This window comes from Siniperca chuatsi, linkage group LG18 (assembly GCF_020085105.1).
Source record: "Siniperca chuatsi isolate FFG_IHB_CAS linkage group LG18, ASM2008510v1, whole genome shotgun sequence".
Taxonomy (NCBI): domain Eukaryota; kingdom Metazoa; phylum Chordata; class Actinopteri; order Centrarchiformes; family Sinipercidae; genus Siniperca; species Siniperca chuatsi.
The window spans coordinates 6,333,850-6,348,089 of record NC_058059.1 but is presented as its reverse complement, the minus strand read 5'-3'; positions in this window follow the sequence as shown (position 1 = coordinate 6,348,089).

Sequence of the window (14,240 nt, the reverse complement as noted above, 5' to 3'; positions counted from 1 at the left end):
CCACACACCAACACACACCACCAAGGCTGATCGCTCAGAAGGGGCACATTAGAATATAGGATGCAAAATCAGTGTGGGCTTGTTTGTGAATGTGCTGGTGTGTGTGCATTTGTATGTGTGTAAGCTTGTGTACGAGAGACTGAAGTGGGAGGGTATCTCTTTTTAAAGAACTCTTTTCATTCTTTGAAATCAAAACTTGGCCGACACAAGCAAAGTTTTGCAGTCAGTGTTCCAGATTTGTCCCAGAGAAGATGCGGGAGGGAGAAAAAAACTGAAGCAAAGTAGCACTTCCTCTTTGAGAGGAAACAGGAAAAGGCTGGGGGAGCAAGATTCTGGAGGCTGCTCCCTTGGAACAATAAAAATCTCACTTTGACAGGAAACGGATCTGCGTCAAAGAGGGCCTGACAAATTTTGCTAAAGGGCAGTAGCAGTGACCCTGGATAGGGCATGAACAAGAGGGCAGCTGTGCCCAACAACAACATTAAAAAAGTAAAAATTTTGAGTACATGGAATACATTTTAATTTATAGATTTCAAGATAACTGTGTAGATAGGTATGTAAGGGATACATCTGTATGAATGCACAGAAGATAAGTAACGTCCAAAGCTTTATAATAAATGCGAGAGGGAAAGGTAGAGGACAAAATACAGATTAAATGTTTTTTAATGTCTCTATGAAGTCTATGTACATGAAGGAGTGTTTTTGTCGCTTGCATCAGTCTGTTAGTATGTTTTTGCGTGAATTTGTACAATGCACGTGTGTGTGTGTGTGTGTGTGTGTGTGTGTGTGTGTGTGTTTGTGAGGAAGCATCTGCATTTGTTTTGCAAGTTTTCCCAACCACAAAATCACAGATTTGCCTTAAAGGGCTTCACAATCTGTACAACATGTGATGCCCTCTATGCTTAGACTATGGCTTCGGATAAGGAAAAACTCCCTTAAAAAACCTTTAAAGATGAAAAAAAGGGAGAAACCTCAGGAAGAGCGACAGATGAGGGATCCCTCTATCAGGATGTACAGACATGCAATAAGTGTCATATATAAAATAGTAAAATTTCAATATATAATAACATTAATATATATAACCTCACAAAGCAAAAAGTAATATACTACACATGATAGAAACAAATTAAAGTTGCACTGAAATTAAAATTCACTTTTGCTAAGAAATCAGTATATATCTTTGGTGTTTGTTTTAACTCATGTACTTATTTAAAATTTAGATATTGTTTATGTTTCTGCAGAAATAGTGCCCCCGCCAGTGAGTGTAAATGCTTGGTACCTACTGACGATGTCATGTAATTTAATTGGTGCGATATCTGTGGGCCGGCACTAAAAATACTTAGTAATATCACTTCAGTTCCTACGGCCACACAGGCAGTTAACCAGCTGGGGCACCGACACTGTTAGCCGTTGATTAGCCACATCAGTGATTTGAGCACTTCGTATGTTACTCCAGGTCATGGTTCGAATCAAAAGATAATGTACGGAGCGCGGAAGTCACAGGACCACCATTTGCTGTGAGATTTGACTGTTCATTTTCCACCACCACGTCTGGACCCATGAAAGAGAGACAGCTAGCTAGCTGGGACATGCAGCTTAAATGGTTAATGGTTAATAGCTATGTGGACTCTTTGGAAAAGGGGAAAAATAACTTGTATCAATGTTTTTAGGACAGAAGTTGACAGTGTGTCTCCTAGCAACTTTAAGCTGTCACTCAACCGTTGTCATGGGAAACATCCACCTAGAGGCTTGAAGCTTACACTCTGTTTCCTCAAATATGTCCCAGTACCTGTAGTATCATTACAGTTTTCTGCCACAAAAAGTGAGGAGAATTCAAGTTTCAATTAGACTTTAAAAAATTTTGTTCTTTCCCTTCATTTCCCTCTTTAAGTTTTGAATCAGTGTTGTGTGTATTTTACGTTGTGTTTTAGATTTAGTCAGCACCACTAATGGAGGAAGTCAGCAGAATGAACAATGTTTTACATAACTGCAGCTTTTAGAGATTTGATACTTTAATATGGTTATACGTGCATTGCTTTCTAGAGAAGTGAAGCCAGATGTAATGTTGTGTGAGTTTGTTTGTGGTTTACTGTAAAATAGGCAGAGATGGATATGACTATATGGAGACTCACTGCAGTTGTGCAGCAATATTTCTACATTTCCCTCACATTTCCTTCATTTTGAATTCATATTAAGTTGAACTCTAATGTCTAATGTCTTAGACTTTGTCTCAATAAATGCTGAAATGCCAAACTACAATTGTGTCATTGTGATCTGCTGATACACACGTGACCTGGGGACGTGACTAGGGGTGTAGCATGTGTCTCTGCTCTGTAGGATTTCCATGCTGAGCAGCCAAAAAGGACATCCTGTTGTCCAAGGCCTGCCACCAATAGCATCACTCCCTTGTCACCCTCAGCATTAGACAAAGCAAGAGGCATGCACTCATCCAAAGCCCTCCTGGAATTGAAACTACGTTGTGCTGGTGGTCCTGGCACTTCCTGTGCTCCACTCCAACAGCCAGAGTTTCAAAATACATAATTCAAAACTGATGCTTTAGAATTCTTAGAGACTCAAACAAACCAAAAAATATCCATGACTAATTTTGTCCTATGTGCATATTTAGTATGCGGCTACATGTTGTAATGTCCCTTTTAATGGCCTCCCCTCCTTCATACAGTATTTCCGTCCTCCTGCTGCCAGCTCTCCTTGTCAGTCTGTCATCAACATTGTGGAGAGATTAGGGAGTTTATACACATTCCACCAAACTCTGCGTCTCAGAAACACATGTGAGTCTGATTGGCTTATTTACCATAGTAATCAAATTCTCCTGCTCTGAGGCTAATGTTTGGAACAGTGGCCGTGTCGACTGTGGTCCACCGTCTCCCAAGATTTGTTCTTTGAGACTGCAAGAGTGTTAAGTGTGGACACTCACCGCGCTGCCACACTAATCCTGAAATATTTTCTCCAGCCTGTCTCAGAATGATTTAATGTTCTGTTCCCGCACAAATATACATTGCCTAGACACTGAGGTGTCGCAGCAAGGAAAGCTGTTACATGAAGAGTAATATTTCTTATATATAATATTTCTTGGCTATGAAATTTACCATAGTGTTGCCAACTTTTATGATGGCTTGTCAGCAGCAGTATTCAACTGTTTTGTGTGTTGTTTCCATGAGGGGTATCCTTAGATCTCCTCTGTGGATTATTATCCAGTTTTTGCAGACTAAACAGGGAAGTGATGCTGGCATGAGAACTTTATACATTTCAAGAATGGTTAAAAAGACATGAAACAAATGTATGTTTCATAAATGATAAATCGGATATATTTGATATAAAGGTGCTGTGCTGATTAAGTTTTTAAAAGGGACCTGATGATGGTGCTAGAGGGAAAGTCAGGGGATCACCAAAGTCATTAGGATACATCACCTTGGAACCATGAATGTTGAGGACACATTTTGTGATGAAACATCAGGGGATCACCAAATTCATTAAGATTCATCATCTTGGGAACATGAATGGCACAAAATGTCATGTCAAGATATTTCAGTTAAGACCAAAGAGGTGGACCGACAGATTGAAATCGCCATCCGTAGAGCTAACAAGACCAAGATTCTACAGCCATGCTAGCGGTTCTGTGAGGCTGTACTTAGTCACAGCAGTGCTTTGAGCACTATGCTAACAACACCATGCGTACATGCCCTCAATAACAATGCCAACATGCTGATGTTTAGCAGGTATAATGTTTACCATGCTCACCATCTTAGTTTAGCGTGTTAGCATGCTAACAATAGGTAATTAACACTAAACACAAAATATAGCTGTAGCTGTTGGGAATGTCATTAGTTTTTCAGGTATTTGGTCATAAGTAAGTAATGAACAAAGTGAAACTTTAACCTGATGATGGTGCTAGATGAAAAGTCAGGGGATCATCAAAGTCAATAGGATCCGGTGAGGACTATAAATGTCAAAATTTCATAGCAGTCAATTCAATATTTGACAATTCGACATTGCCATCTCTAGAGCTAGAATGTAGCTTCTTGGTGTTTCTCCAAGCTAATTGTGCAGTGTTGTCAGTTAGAAAAGTGCTGAATGTCATGTTAGTGTTCCTGTAACTCTCCAGAATTTACTATGTAATAAGGCAGAAATGCCAAGAAATACAGTATATAGTAAATTAAAAATACTGTCAAAGCTCCATTTGAATTTTTAAGAACATTTCTGTCAGTATACTACATCTACAAAGCAATTGTAGCAAATTAAGGTTGACTTTTAAAGATATGCTTGCTTAAGAATCAATCATTTTCAACTGCTCATTTCTTGAAATTGGACATGAAAATAACTTCTTTTGGCTTACTACTCCATTCTGATTGTATTAGTTTTCGAAGCTACCTCCAATCCTGTTTTGTTCTGCTCTTATATTTCAGTGTATAAACCATAGTGGGAGATGCGGGCCTCTCAGCTCTTAACCAAACTCCTCACTGCTCATAGATTCCCTCATAAACTTGTCTGTCCTGCAAGGTCTTTGTTATTGCTTTAACTAAAAGGCTCAACATAAGTGCTTCTCTGTCTACAGCAAATGAAGAAGCCCAAGCAGTCAATTTTATAGATTGTCGATGCATCCCAGTCTGGAGCAGCTCTGATGACAGCCACAAGTATGTTGTCCACACTGCTGAATAGAGGGATACTACATCAAAAGGGACTGAGTGACATCAGGGTGGAGCAGAGAGCAGGAAGGTTTCTGTTCCACCAGGTAGCCATCTGTTCCAGAGCTGTCCTCTGGGAGAGAGAGTACCGCCAAGACCACCCAACACAACGACAGCTTCTTCCCAAGAAGTAAGACTCAACCTCTTACTAACTTGCAATAAAACTGATATTTATAAGCATGCTTCAATCATATTTTGCTTTATTTACAAAATTGTCAACAAAATGATCATATTTAAATTAGGGAAACATTCAACGATTATTTGATTATCAATTATTCTATCAATTGTTTTTTCAATTAATCAGTATTAAATGTGAGAAAATAGTGGAAAACACCCAGCAAAATTTCCCAGAGCCCAAGATGATGTCTTCAAATAGATTGTTTTGTCCAACCAAAATATAACGGAGAAAAGCAGCAAATCTTCATATTTGCAAAACTGGATCTTAGCCACATTAGTGGCATGGCTCTGGGGATGGCAATGTTGGTGGGTCTACAACTTTGGGCCAGACTGACATATCTCAACTCATCTTTTGCTATTAAATTTGGCACAGAGGATGCGTCCTACTGACTTTGGTGATCGCCTGATTTTCCCTCTAGCGCCATCATCAGGTCAAAATTTTAATTGTGGTTTATGACCAAGTACCTGCAAAACTAATAACATTCAGCCTCAGCTTTTCTTTGTGTTTACTGCTATAAAAAAAACAAATGTTAGCATGCTACATGCTAAACTAAGATGGTGAACATGGTAAACATTATACCTGCTTAACATCAGCATGTTAGCATTGTCATCATGAGCATGGTAGCATGGTGGCTGAAGACTCTTAGTCTTGTGTCTTTATAAATGACTTAAACAAATATTCAATTATCAAAATTATTGACCATTAACTCTGGTGATTGACTGATTCATTAATCAATTAATTGTTGCACCAGTAAATTACATGACTTGTAATTTTGCATATCTCAGATGTTATATACATCATGGTCAGATACGCACAGATAAATAGATATGTGCATACACATTTTCTTTATAATTGTAGAATAAAAGTGGCCATAGGATTTTGCTTTGAACTTCTGAGTTATTACATCGCAGTGATTTCTGGTATTACACATTGCTTCATCTGCAACTTTTATAACTAAAATATTTAAATTCATGTAATTCTGCATTTTAGAGTAGAATTTTCAAAAGAAGGCATTTCCCCCTACTCAGCTTTAACACTTTCCCTTCAGCAGGCAGCAGATTATTTTCAGCCTCCTCTCAGATGTCCATGTAGTTTCAGAGAAAAGGGAGAACATTTGATGAAACATGCAGGAGTGTAAGTTAAGAGTGAACTGCTGTCAGAAGAGCAGCATGGCTCCTTGTGCTGATGAGTTTATAAGAATCCAGCTCTGTGTGTGTATGAGACCCCACCCTACTCTTTCCGTCAGGTTATAACTTGATTCTCATTGATGTGGTGTATTGATTTTTTTCCCCCTTAGCATGGACTAGCACAGCTTGTGTGGAAGGCGCAGTCTTGCAGTGCAGCTCTATAATGAAGTACAGTACTGTTTGAATTGTTGTATTTAGGGGAGCCATCAGTGGACCACAGAGAGGGCATACCAGCCCAATGCCGTTACTTTCTCCTAAAGTCTTACATAGTCTTGATGGGTTCATTAAAAAGGTATCTAGCTCACTAACCAAGCACAGATGGCCAAGAAGCAGTTATGGTATATCAGGCAGAGACTCTGGAGAAAATTTATGTCAAACAACAGCTGAACTTGGGAACCTTGTGCAACAGTCTCAACATTACAGCTATTTGATCTCCTGTGTGTCTCCAGTTTTGCATGAGATCCAAAGCTTCACTGTCCTTGACATCTATTTAGTATAAATGTGATTTTTCACTGTGGCTATGGAGAGCAAATCAAGGCAAATCAAAACTGACAGTTTGTTCAGCATTTCTATAAATGTGCCTGTTGAACTGAGGGGTAACACAAGGGGCATCAGATACCGTATCTCCACAGACCGGAAACACTCAAAAAATATAACCACGGTTTTTGCTTCTCCCCTAACGGTGTCAATCATTCTAATGAGAGAGCATGAAAATAGAAATCATGACCTCTCCACCTTCGATGAGCCCAGCATGCACAGCAGCAAAATGCTTCAATAAACAAGCCTGACAAATGGGCCTCTCTCTGATGAGGTTTACAGCTACTGCACGCTGCTGCACATGGGATTTATGAGGCAAGGCACTCTCATAACTATGTCAAAGACATTAGCAGTGGGGCCCTAATGTGCCCACAAAGTGCCAGTGGCATTGCCCCATCAACAAACTGTCTCCAGTTCAACAGTACTGATGGCACTAGGAGGAGATGAGCATGGAGGAAAAGTAAGAACAGCACGGCATGAAGAAATAAATGGAGGCAAGGGAGGGTGATAAAACAAGGGAAGGCAGGCAGAGCTCGCATGCAAGATAAACAAGCCATCAGCAAAACAATTGTTTTTTTTTTTCTCCAAGTGGGTTCCTCTGCCATAAAAAGATTTTAGTACAAACCCTTGATGCATCTAGCGCTGCCAGACTAAAAGCAGCCACATGTAGTGGCTCACAACATACCTGTGTTTATTTTTTACTGTCCCATTTTGTCTTGTAAAGAAATAGTTTGACATTTTGGGAAATACACTTATTTGCTTTCTTGCTGAGAGTTAAATGAGAGGATTGATGCCACTCTCATGTCTATAGGCTAAATACGAAGCTTTAGCCAGCAGCCAATTAGCGTAGCTTAGCATAAAGACGGAAAGCAGGGGGAAACAGCTAGCCTGATTCTGTCCTAAGGTAACAAATTTGCCTATCTGGAACTTCTAAAGCTAAACTGCTCAAAACTGATACAACCTGTGATGAGGGGTTGCAAGTACACATTGCTTTGTATTAAGCCCAAAAGATTGGGGATTCATGCGCACATTTCTGTGAGGTCGTTAGACTGGATTTGGAAAAAGTTTGCTGTGTTTCACTTTAAATCCCTCTGCTGCTGACTGTAGTTTCCTAGAGAGTCATTAGTGGGACTGAGGTCTTTGCTGGAGAAAAGTGGTGGATTTCCGGATGTCTGTGTGCAGAGAACTGGGCATCATTGCGATGTCCCTGGAGAGATTTACCCACTTACTAATAAAAGCCTGGAGACATACTGTTGGTGAGCACAGCATGACAGACATCCTGCCTTTACCGATGCAACACAATGGACGTGCCAGGTGTTTGAGGTGCCAGAGTCAAATGAGATTTAGTTTAATGGGAATGAAGTTAACAAATATGTTACTTGTACATGTTACATGTGAAGTTGATAGTAGTTTATTGCACTGTACTCTGCAAATACACACATAAATGCACATGCACACAGACTTCCTTTTAAGGGCCAGTGTTTATGTCAGTGTGCTGGGACTGCAGGGCTTTGGTATGTCTCTGGACCCTGGCCTGAGACAGGCCTGCCACAGGATGTGAGGAGGGTGTGGTGCTCGAGTTTTCTCATTCTCCCACAGACCCTGGGACACATACAGGACATACGACACACACGGTTGTGAAGAAATCAGCTACACGTGGGTCACTTCAGTTTGATACAGAAAATGTACCTAAAATGCCACAGAGACAATGAAAACACATGTATTCGCGTCAATGCCCTCTTCACAAACTCGTTAATTTACAAAGACAACAACACATACACACACCCAGAGTCCTTTCCCACCTCAATGCTCCCCTACGCAGAGGTTAATGAAATTGTTTTGAATTCCTTCACCTCGACAGGAACTACATTCCAAGCCTTGAAAATAGCGGCTAAAACAAAGAGAGGAAGTGATGTGAGAGCACTTCCTATCGACTCCCCACTGAATTTATCTCAATCCTGCAGACCTGCTCCCCCTGTGCCCCCTGCTCGACCCCACCCTGACGAACGCTAAGGGTCCAGATTTGCTGCTCCAACCTTTTATCCACGCACATCAGTTCACTTAACCCCGCCATTTAATATCAAGTGACCAACATCTTCCAATTGTTCCCCTTCTTTGATCCTCATCGTCTGAGCCTTCACTCATTCTTTCAGACAAAACCAGCCTGGTTGTGATTATCCGCCCTGTTTGGCCCAAACTTGAATTTCTCCTCCATCCCTTGACGTAAATGTAGATGTATTGGTGGTGAGAAGTGGAGGATACATCTGTAACATGTGTTAGGGTGTATTTTGCGCTTGCTTAAATGCAAACCTGCTGTGACCCATGACCTCTGATTCATATGGCATTCTGCTGCAGGGACAGTGGCGGGCAAAGTCAGTAAGCAAAATGTCTTTGGCAGAGCTGAGGAGGGTGTCTCACGTCAGGTTTGCTGTTCACAAAGTCTGTACTTTCCCCTCGACTGTTTATTTTGTCATGATTCATTTGAATGTGACAAATGTTCGTCATGCAAATGATTTCTTTTAGTAAAATATGCAAACCTTGGCTGTTCCCACAACGGAAAATATCAGTATTTCTTCCATCCCAGCCACTCTACAGGTACAGTTGGTTGACTGTGTAATACATTTGCTACAGCATGAATAACGAATGATTGTTTTTCAGTGTTAGTTATATAAGCATAAAGCTCTAATCTACAGTTTAAATTGATAGAAATCATTTAGCAAGGCTATAGCATGATGCTTTTAATGTTGATGTAATGGTTCTGTAGGCAACGTTAGTAGGGGAATAAGGGTTGGGAGACAGGAAGCGTCATTTAGTTACTCGCTCAATCTCCAGAAGCAGATCTTCCGGTTGACGGGTGCTTCCCTGCGTTAACACTACAATAATATATGAGTCACACTGATAGATGAGGAAATGAACAGGAGGGAAGGGCGGACTGAGACAGGGATAAAAGCTGCACAAAACCACGCTGTGCAGCGGCAGTGGAATTAGAAATCTATTTTGTAGAAGAGAAGATCTAGACAAAGAGGGTGGTCTGTTTAGGCAGTAACATTGCCTGGTGATTTGTAGCTGTTCTACAAGCAGTGAAAAGGTGTAAAATAGATACCTTCTGTTGTGATTTCTGCAGGGGGAAACTTGCACACAGGATTGTGTATGTGACATGTAGTGCAAAGGCCTCAGAGAGCGAAAGAGAGATGATATGTACGACACTCTCTGTCTATATTTCACCGCAGGAGGTACATGGACATGCTGGTCAACCCTGCCGAAAGTTTATTTTTGAAAATAACTCAGCAAAAATAAATTAAATTCTTCCTCGACCACACTGGCTCTGGATTAGGTTGCATTCAAGGACACAAAACAAGGCCGATGACTGGGTTTCCTGCTCCACGGATGCAGATATTCATGTTTCTGTCTCTCCACCCCTTAATCATCCTCTTAGGTGTCTGTCATTGACATCATCTACACCATTTCCCAGCATGTAATGTATACACTGAAAAACACATCTCCCAAGCAGCAAAACCCTCAATAAAAAAACTTAATGAACTGCTGACATCCCATACAGGGAAAACCCCTGCACACATGCACAGACACTAATATGAGTTCAGGTTTCCCTCTCAGAAACTATATGAATTCATGTTGCGCTCTGTGACTGGTGGTAAGATTTAAATGCAGCTAATGTGTGGGACGATGACCTCCAGAGCAACCCCCCCTCCTGCTCCTGGCCAAAGGAGTGCGGTGAGGTTCCCCCTTTTAGAAGTCTCTGCAGGCCCATCCGTCTTCCCAGAGAGCCTGTCAGTCTGTGCTCAGGGATTTATCAGGTTGAAAAATGAACTGGCTCGCACATGAAAAGGCGCCATCAGAGGCTACTGGGCACAAAGGGGCCTAACATGATTTTGGATGTCGCCGTCACAGAGCTGCTGCTCAGCTGTTGGGTAACTCTGTTTCCACTGAACTAAACCATAACCTTGTCCACACTAATGCAAAAAAATGGTGTTTCTGTTGCTTTCCATCCCAGCCAGTGATTGCCCTTAGCCTTATTAACATGTTAGAGTGTTAATGGATGAAATAACGAATTTATGATTGCGCAGTTGTCTGACAACCCTAATCTGTCTCCTAAAAATTACATTTATGTACTACTAATTTGTACTGCCAATTATGTTTTGGAAGCCTGTACTAGGTTTCCTGTTTTTTCTATGGTAGGAAGAGCTACAGTTTTGTAACGCACACAAGTCGTAGGTAGGTGGTCAGGGCGGACATTCAAAGCGCAGAACTTTGACACCGTAGACTGATGCTCGCATCCTTAGTCCTGAGACAACAAGAAGACTTTGGTTAAACCTGCAATATTTTTTTTTTTTGGCCACAAGAGAACAGTGGAAATAAGTTGTGAACACAACATTGACATTTCATCACCTTTTTAATTGATATGGCAAACTTGTTAGCAAACAGTTGCTTATTTACACACCCAACAGATACGGAGCAACATATCATTCATTTTAGATTTTTCTAGCCACCTGTGAATATTGTTTCAAGCCCAATCTTCACTTTCTTTTAGATCTGTTTTTGGTCTCTACCAACTCTCGAGGGAAAAATATGACTCTTTAGCTGCTAAGTGCTCCACCATGTTCACCAGTTAGTTGCTAACTGTGTCTGTCTGCCGGTTGGTGCTGAGCAGGTAGGGTACAGCGGGTTTTTATATCTTGAAACGACACCATGAGATCGGTGAGAGTGAAATGCAACAGTAAAGTTACCGTTGGACAGCTAAACAATGAGCTGAAACTCACTATAGCCTAAAGCTCCGTAAAGCCAAGGGTGCTGCAGATTTGGGTGATAGTTCTCTGTAGGTTTATCGCTATGTTTTCACATTAAATGTTAATACAGTTTCCATGTTGTCTTGTGCTTCAAGTCACTGTTGACTTTTTAAAAATTAAACCAAGACCACAATCTTTCATCAGCCTTAAGCGTTATGGCGAGTGCCTAAAGAAATCATGCTTTAGTTTCAAGGGCAGAAATTATGGGGGAAACAAATACAATACTGTTCTTTGTCTGTAAACATTTTACTGATCCGTTCAGTCAACACTTTGCAACTTGGCAGGTATGATCAGAAAAACATTTCCTCATGATCTTGATAGCAATGTAATAATCAGAATCAGAAATCAGAATCAGAAATACTTTATTGAGGGGAAACTCTTTTCTTATAGCTGCTCACTGTCACGTCAATGCACACTTGAGAATAGAAGGAATAGACGTACTAAGCAAATCAAAATATAATGCACTATAATACAGGTAAGATAAATTAAGTACAAAGTGGATGTAAGTATAAAAGCTAAAGCTGAGACGGTGGATATTGCACAGCAGTAATAGAAGTATGAATAAATATCAATAAATAGGGAATTTTAAACTGAAAACAGAGTATATTGGACAGCAGTATTAAACAGAGAATATTGCACAATTATTTCAAGTATTGCAGTGATGTTAATGGTCCAATGTCCAGTTTAGTGACTTACGGTCATATAGACTGACACTTAGAGGGAGGAGTTAAAGAGTTTGATGGCCACAGGCAGGATGGACTTCCTAATTAAGGCGCCATTACATTTCTTACAAAACCAGTCTACTGTTGCATTTTTGTAGTATATAGATATACCTTCTAATTACGTGTCAACAGAAACGTAAAGATATGGTGATGGAACACCTGTATTGAAACACAAAATAGGTGATCACATGAGAAGAAATGCAAAAACAGTTGAGCTTCAACAACAAGCAACTCAACTCACAGTTTAGCAACTGCGATTAAACAAAAAAAGGAAGGAGACTAACACATTTAAGTCTTTCAATGTGGAGGCAAACTTAAGTGTGAAGACAAAGTTTTGATATGTACACAGAATTGTTCATTTAGTTTGTATTTGTGTAGACATGGTGTGGGTGGCAGTTAATCATAGCAGTGAGGGGGGATGGTGAGTTTAAACAGGAGCACAAACATCCAGACACACACTTGTACAGATGGTGTTTGACCATTGATCACCAGCCTCACTAGCAACTCTTATCAGTGTCTTGGTCCATCGGCTATCTGCACTGAGTCACTTTCACAGTTCAGTCAGCACTCTGTGATTGTGACTCCTCTGTGTGCGTGTTTGTATGTGTGGGTGAAGGGGGGGGGGGGGGGGTCAAAGAGCAAAGGAGGGAGAGTAAATGAAAAGGATTCCCAGAGTTGCAGATGGCTTTAGCGACCTCTCGTTCTTCGTCTTCGTCAGGAAACTTAAAGCAATTAACTCTTATCTCACAGCTAAGCCGTTGGTACCGTCTTTCGAATCCCTCAGTGTCACTTCACAGCTTTTAGTGGGATGGGAGTCAGATGGGGTTTTCACAACTTTGGAACCCAAAAGTAGTTTGTATAAATGGATTATTACTGATCCATACAGCATTAATGAATTATTTTTTAACCATTAATAAAGCCAATAATCATAACAGCAAAAATAAGAAAATGGTACATGATATAAAATGTGCATACATATAATTGTGAAAAGTCTAATTTAACCTCAGCTGCTTGATTATTTAAACATTTTCTGATTCCGAATGTCAATTAATTGCAAGCAGGTAAGATGAGATAAAAGCTAAATTCTGAGAATAATTATTAATAGTAATAATAAGTCATGGAATTAGGAATGAATGCTAAAAACTATTATAATGCTGCAGTGGTGGAAAGTAACTAACTACAGTTACTCAAGTACTATACTGTCCATTATATGCAACTTTATACTTCCACTTTACCACCTTTCAGAGGTAAATATTGTATGTTTCACCCAAATACATTTGTTTGACAACTTTAGCACATTCCAACAACAAGGCAATTCAAAGTGCTGTACATAAGACATAACAAGACAAGATATAATTATTAATGTAATACTGGATTTTTGTTTTACACATATAAAGAGTTTGGTCTAATGAAAGGCAACAGTGGAACACCATTTATTATATTGAACATCAATTTGATTATTGGAAAATATCCTAATATTGTAATAATGGTTTCAACCATATTGCCCATACACAAATATATATTAATGCATCAGTAATAATAATATTATAATACAAACATTCTGCATAGTGAATAATTTTATTTTTGATATAATCATTTCACTGATAATACTTACGTACTTTGCTTTAAGTGACATTTAAAATGCATGTACATGTTTTGCTGTGCATGGTAGGCTACTTTTACTTAAACCTGCATGAACAGACTTTTTGGTCACTCATGGTCAGCGCAACAAGCCGTAACATACATAACAATGACATAATATAAAGTTATTATAGAGAATGTGTTAACAAACTGTTGCCTATTGACCCATCCAGCAGACACAGAGCAACATTAGCATTCGTCTGGAGTTGTGACTGAGGTCCAGTATCAACTCTTCTTTCAGCTCTGTTTTGGTCTCCACCAATTCCTAAGGGAAATATAGAGCTTTTTCGCTGAAAACTGCTGCCTGCTGTGTCTGGAAATAACACTGATCAGAACCGAAACAGAAGACTAGCAGGCGGTGAAACCAAAGGCATGAGTTAAAAAGCTTCAGTGGATTCAGTGGATCACTAAAGTGATAACAATCCATCCTGTCAGGAACATGAATGTGTGTACCAAATGTCATGACA